General features: G+C 38.8%; 1 long non-coding RNA gene across 1 annotated transcript; it reads right to left on the minus strand.

The window, feature by feature from the left end:
• Positions 1-1318: 1318 nt before the first annotated feature.
• Positions 1319-2879, minus strand: LOC140531156 (uncharacterized). The gene is made up of 2 exons (XR_011976290.1): positions 2742-2879; positions 1319-1589 (listed from the first exon to the last, which is right to left on the minus strand). It is a non-coding gene; the product is annotated as an uncharacterized lncRNA (long non-coding RNA).
• Positions 2880-6081: the final 3202 nt, after the last annotated feature.

Raw genomic sequence — 6081 nt, forward strand, 5'->3', positions numbered from 1 at the left:
CTCTTTATTTAGCTTTAGCTTGGAGACAATCTGGCATCTCAGCTAGTTTGCTTGCCAAAGGAGATGCTTTTTGCTTTTCCATTCCTGACCTAGCAAGTTACATGGTGTAGATTTTATTGAAAAAACATGTTCAATGTGTCTCCAAAGCTACAATGTGGAGGGATCTATTTTCTACTGCTCCAAAGCACTCACGAGGGAGGGGATAGGCACATGAACAGATGAAAGAAAGTCCTCTGGGCTGCCTCCTCACTAATTCTCAAGTCTAGGGAAAATAATATGGTTTCCAACCCAGCAAAGCACAATTGCAGTAAATCACCGCCATGGATCGACTAGGATGTTTATCAGGACTTTCTTTAAGTTTTATGTGTGTGCATTGGTATGTGCACATGCTGTTTTTATTCTCAGGTCGCAGGGCCAGTCTTCATATTTTTGCATTTGTTTTGTTTATATTTCCAAAATGCAAATTGCAGCTTTCTGCCTGGGAACACTAGAAAGCCTTTCCTCACAAACACTGAGATGGCAGGAAGCTCCTCCAATTCCCACAAAAGTGGCTTTAAACTCTTATTAGAAGTCAAAATCTTCAAAACAGAATCCCAGATAATAAAATGGTTTTCATTATGCAAAAAATGAAACCAGAGAAGCTGAGATGAGCCTGGAGGAGTCATGTAGGTGGGGGCCTGAGAATCGTTTTATTGATTTTAGAATCTTGTGCCTCAGACACGATAGTGGCACAAGGACTTCTGCCCTTGTAGGAAAGAGCTCAGTGGTACCATGGGAAAAGTGGTGAATTGGGAGACAATCAGGATTCAAATTCTGAGTCTACCACTTTCTATATTCATGATCTTGAGAAGTCCCTTCATCTCACCATCAATTTCATTATTCTTCTACCTGTGCGACCTTGGGCATGTCACCGAGTCTCTGTGGGGCTTCTGTTTCCTAAATTATAAAATGAAGGAATTAGATAAGATGACCTCTTAACTCCCTTCCATTTCTAAATCTTCAGTCCTGTGAAAGCAGCCAATTGATATGCTATATTTCTCTATGTTAGGTGGGAGAGTAATTATGTAATAAGATTTGCTGGCTAACTAGTCATTAGACTAGACTAACTAGTCTAACTACTTAGTCAGTTAGATGGGTAAGTCCATCTCAAGTGCTGTAATAATAAATTGAAAAGTAGAAGGTATTAACACTATTCCAGGAAGAGATCTGGGCATACACGTGACCCTTCCACGTCCCAACCAGTAACTCTTGGGAGTTTTAAGCAACAGACAATAAGATGTTAGGCTGGCTGAACCTCCTAGAAGAAACAAGAGACAAATTTGCTGGTGAGAGGCAGAAATGCTTTTAATGAAGTCTAGCAAGCATAGGGACCTACTGGAAAATTCCTAACTCGGCACAAACATCCATCCAAATCCATTAAAGGAAACATCTATAAATCGAGGTTAGGATTCTTAACAGAGTAACCTTGAAGACACAAGCTTTATTCTTGCGAAGAGGGTGCAATTCAAGTAGTTCTCCTGAGTCCATCTGGACCAGCCTTGAGTCAAAAAATATGGCATATTGACTGTCTGGCTATGGGCCTCAGTTTCCTAAATTGTAAAAAAAAAAAAAAAAAAAAAAGGAAAAGGAGTTAGATTAGATGACCTCTAAACTCCCTTCTAACTGGCTTCACCAGAATGCCAAATGGATGCAGAATCTCAAAAAAAGTTTCTGTTAGGTAGAAGAGTACAACTTTCTAGCCCCAAACAAACCAGAAAGAGGAAGGGGAAGGAGAATCCTGCCATCATTTGCTGCTCTGACCAACAGGGAGGAGAGAGTAGGTAAATCTTGAAGCAGAGGAGCCTGGTTGTCAGCAAAGCTTCTCTGTCTAGGAGAGGAGTAGAGGAAGGGCGGTGCTGGAGCTTGTTCAGACTAGCTCAAGAGAGCCGATTGTTAAAATTGTAATGGGAGCTAAAAATTTACCCCTCAGGCAAATGCTACCAATCAAGGCTTAATTCATACTTTTGCCTAGACTGAAGAAAGTGATGGGGGGAAAAAAGAAAGTGATGGAAAAATAATCATCATAATGTAAATTAAAATTAAAAGTGTGTAATTGGCACTTTTTTTTGGTCAGAGACCTAGTTGCTAAGCATTATACCTCTGACTAAGGTGCTGCCTGCTTTTCTAGCCATTGAGGAAGACAGATATGGACCCAAAGGAGGAAAGTAGAGCACAAGTCTTGCTATCCTCAGGCCCTTCTCATTGTTCTAGCCTATTTAGGTCACATTTAATTATCTTCCTTCTTACCAGGATCTCTAGAGCAAGGGTTCCAAACACTTTCGAGATCCTCCCTCCATTTGGCAGTCTGGTGAAGCTTATGGATCCCTTCTTAAAAGAACGCTTTTAAATGCATAAATGAATGCACAAATGCATTTAATAAATGCATAAAATAAAATTAAATGCATGAATGCATATTTGCATTTTTAATGCATAAAATAAAATACATAAAAGGCATAAATACATAAAATTATACAGAGGACCGATAATTTTGGGAAAAGGTGCATTTTTTCCTTACCCAAAAGTCACAGAACCTCTGAAATCTACCCCAAGGGGTCCAGATAATCTCAGGTTAAATACGTTTATTCTATAGCCTGCCCCTCAGAACCTCTTGAAAAATCACACATTTTTCATTCTATATTCTATGCAAGATCTGAGAACCATTGGAGGATGCTGACCCACTTTTAGAAGACAAGTATCCCTACCTTGCCCAACGTCAGAAGTAAAGCAGCCATGCACAGCCCAACACCAATACTGACCATCATGGAAGCTATAACCTGCTTTGTTTTTTTCAGCTGGGCTGGTTCGTGCCTCTCAAGGCAGCATGTTATCCTTCCATTCCCAGGTGTTCCTCATATTGCTGCTGGACTAGGGTAGACACGCAATCAACATTAGCCTTATTGCAGCTCAAAATTCCTAATCTCAAGGGATTCACCTGCCTCAGCTTCCCCAGCAGCGGGGTCTACAGGTGTGGGCTTCCACACCCAGCAAGATTTCTTCTGTAAATACATTTTATTTGTATCTTTTGCTTTTTCATTGAGTAAATTTCTCCCTATTTCTCCTTCCCTCTCCCCTCCCAGACAGCCATTTCATATAACAAAGAATATTTTAGGGGAGAAAAATAAAAAGAGGAAGGAGAGAATAAAGACCAGCCAAACCAATCAATACAATAAAAAAAAAAATCTCAAAATAGATGCAATGCTCCACACCCAGGTGTTGACCTTCTACCTCTGCAGAGGAGTACCTGCAGAGGGTGTGGTGGTGTCTTCTGGTAATGAGATTTCACTAAATACACACACACATACACACACACACGTGTGTGTGTGCATGTATCTATATACAAAATATGTATATATATACATGTGTATGCATATATGTGTATGTATATACAAAATATGTATACATATACAAAAATGTGTACATATGCATGTATCTGTATATATATACATACATGCACACACATATATATATATATATAATGTTGCCAAGGATAATGGAACAGCCAAGCCTACAAAAAGGAGCAAATTCTACCGATATCCATTTTTTCTTCCCCTTAAGAATTCTGCAGATCCCATGATGGGCTCATTCATCCATGATTGCCCATTTATTTTTCCCCCTAGAAACTTTAGATATTCCACTGTGACACTGGAGAATTAATATTGTTGAAGAAAAAATAACATTAATAATGTACTCTGTGATTTAGTCTCCAGTTTATTGGAAACAACTTTATTTTTATATATCCAAGCATTTCTAGCTTGTAGAGAGAGATGTCCAAACTTGCATAGTTCCCCATGTCTTCCAACATGATCCTCTGCTCCAAGACAATTTGAAGTAGCATATTTAGGAATCTTGAACAAGGAAAAGATCATTATATATTAAAATACAGTTTGGGGTTAACATTCCAAAATAGTCACCACTCAGTTCCTTCCTGGCCCACTTCCCCCTAAGAGTTCCTTCCTGTGATCACTGTCTTAGCCTTGAATTTCAAAAGAGAAGACCCAGGTGGGTCACTGTGCCAATCCCTCCAGATGGGTAAGAAGGCAATCATCCCATCTAAACTGAGCTCAGTTTGGTTATCACTCTTCCTCCATTTCAAAGGAAGAGTCTAGCTTTTGTTCTTCCCACTTTCCTAAAGCGAAAAGTCTGGGGAGGGTTTTAGGCTAGAGAAATAGTATTTCTTGATATGTCTACAAAAACTAGCAAGAAGCTTTTTAAATGTACCTTCAAAGTGCCAAGAATCTGTCAGAAGAAGTGAGACTCCTATGTTCATGGAAATTCATATTTTCATTGTTGGATTTGATGGAAATGCAGCAACTACTGCTACCAAGAACCATGTGTTTCCAAATGAGCTGAAAATATGACTGTGCTGGGCTAACATTATTCATTAATAAGACTGCTTTTGGTTGTGAAGGGTATCCTTAAAAAGAAGAGTGAGCCCTAACCCTGTATATAGAATGATTTAGGGGGCATCAGAATTCACCCCAATTATATCCCCCAAATAATCCCCATCAGCTAGCCTTGCTACTTGAAATTCCCACTGTTAGTCATTCTAATGGTTAGACACATTCTGAATAATACATACTCATATATCTTGAGTTATATGCATGTATAAGGTATATGTATACCTTAGTACAAACTGGTTAAATTAATTGATCAGATTAGCTAACAGAGAATATAACCCACCACTTTTAAGTAGTACAGACAAATTTTGATGTGGGTTGGTTAGAGGGTCAAATCTAAGGCATGGAAATTTCCAGTACAAAAATGAGGAAAGTGGGTCTGAGTGGGTACCACAAACCCCCAGGGGATGAATGAGCTCCTGGGATCTGTGGTGAAAAGGGAGAAGGAAATGGAGAGGCACTAGGAACAAATCTTTTCCTGCTTCATAATTTTGTAACAGTTAGTGCTTTGCTACCTAAGAAAGTATTCTTTTTAAAAGATAATTTTAAAATGTATACATGCATATCATAACCCAGGGGCACAGCACAGGAAGGATCCAGAAAGATCAACCTTGTTGCATATGAGGATCTCAGAAGGATCCAGGAGTTTCCCTAGCTCTGCTCTGGAAACAATGCAAGAGCAAATGGGGTAAAATCAATGTTGTAAAATCCATCCAATCTTAATGTGAGTTACCGAAGTGATTTCAGAATGTGCTCTGAAGCATTCTCAGTAAAAAGTCTCTGAGACAGACTGACTTTACACCTTCCAACAAAGCAAGTAGGTACTAATATCACTCTTGGCTTGGGTTCAAAATCCACCCATTGAAAAGAAAAGAAAGACACAAAACATCAAATATTAATCAAGAAATTATGCCAGAAGAAGGAAATGACAGCAAAGCTCAGACAGAATTTTAAGTGTTTGAAAGGGGGCATTTGTAGTATGGGAATTCAGAGCCAAACTAAAGCCTGAGATAGAATGTATCAAAATTCATGGAGGAAGAACTGAAAAATCTGCCTATCTTTTTAAAAAATCAACCAACCTCTTTTCCTTAAGAATTAGATGGAAAACTCACTCAAGCTTTAGGCACCGCCAAAAGATGAAAGAGAGAGCATGGCACAGTTAGAGTCAGAAAGATCTGGGTTACAAACCCCTAGCTTGGGACCATAAGCAAAGCATTCAACATCTCTGACTGTCAATCAATGACCCTTAAGAGTCAAAGTTTTGAGTTATTCCTGAGAGGGAAGTTTTCACGATCACCAAATCACAGGTTCTCAATGATATCAAAAGAAGATGATATCAAAATGTCCCTATCTGCCTTTGCTACGGTTGATATTCAATTATCACCGAAATAGTTTTCACCAAGTGAGACAGATGCAATTTAAAAAGCTCTTTCTGTCTCTCATGGAGAAGAAAAGCCTTGAGGTTGTTTTCTTCATGGTTTCTAACTTATCCATGAACGTCTTTTCATAAAAGCAACTTTCAAAACCTTTTGAATGATAGACGCCTTATTGAAAAAAAAAAGATTTAACTTGGTCAATGATTCCATGATGTATTCATTTGAACATGAGTTCCCTCTTGTAACAGAGGGGTTTGTCTTTGGTCATT

This window comes from Notamacropus eugenii, chromosome 3, assembly GCF_028372415.1.
Source record: "Notamacropus eugenii isolate mMacEug1 chromosome 3, mMacEug1.pri_v2, whole genome shotgun sequence".
Taxonomy (NCBI): Eukaryota; Metazoa; Chordata; class Mammalia; order Diprotodontia; family Macropodidae; genus Notamacropus; species Notamacropus eugenii.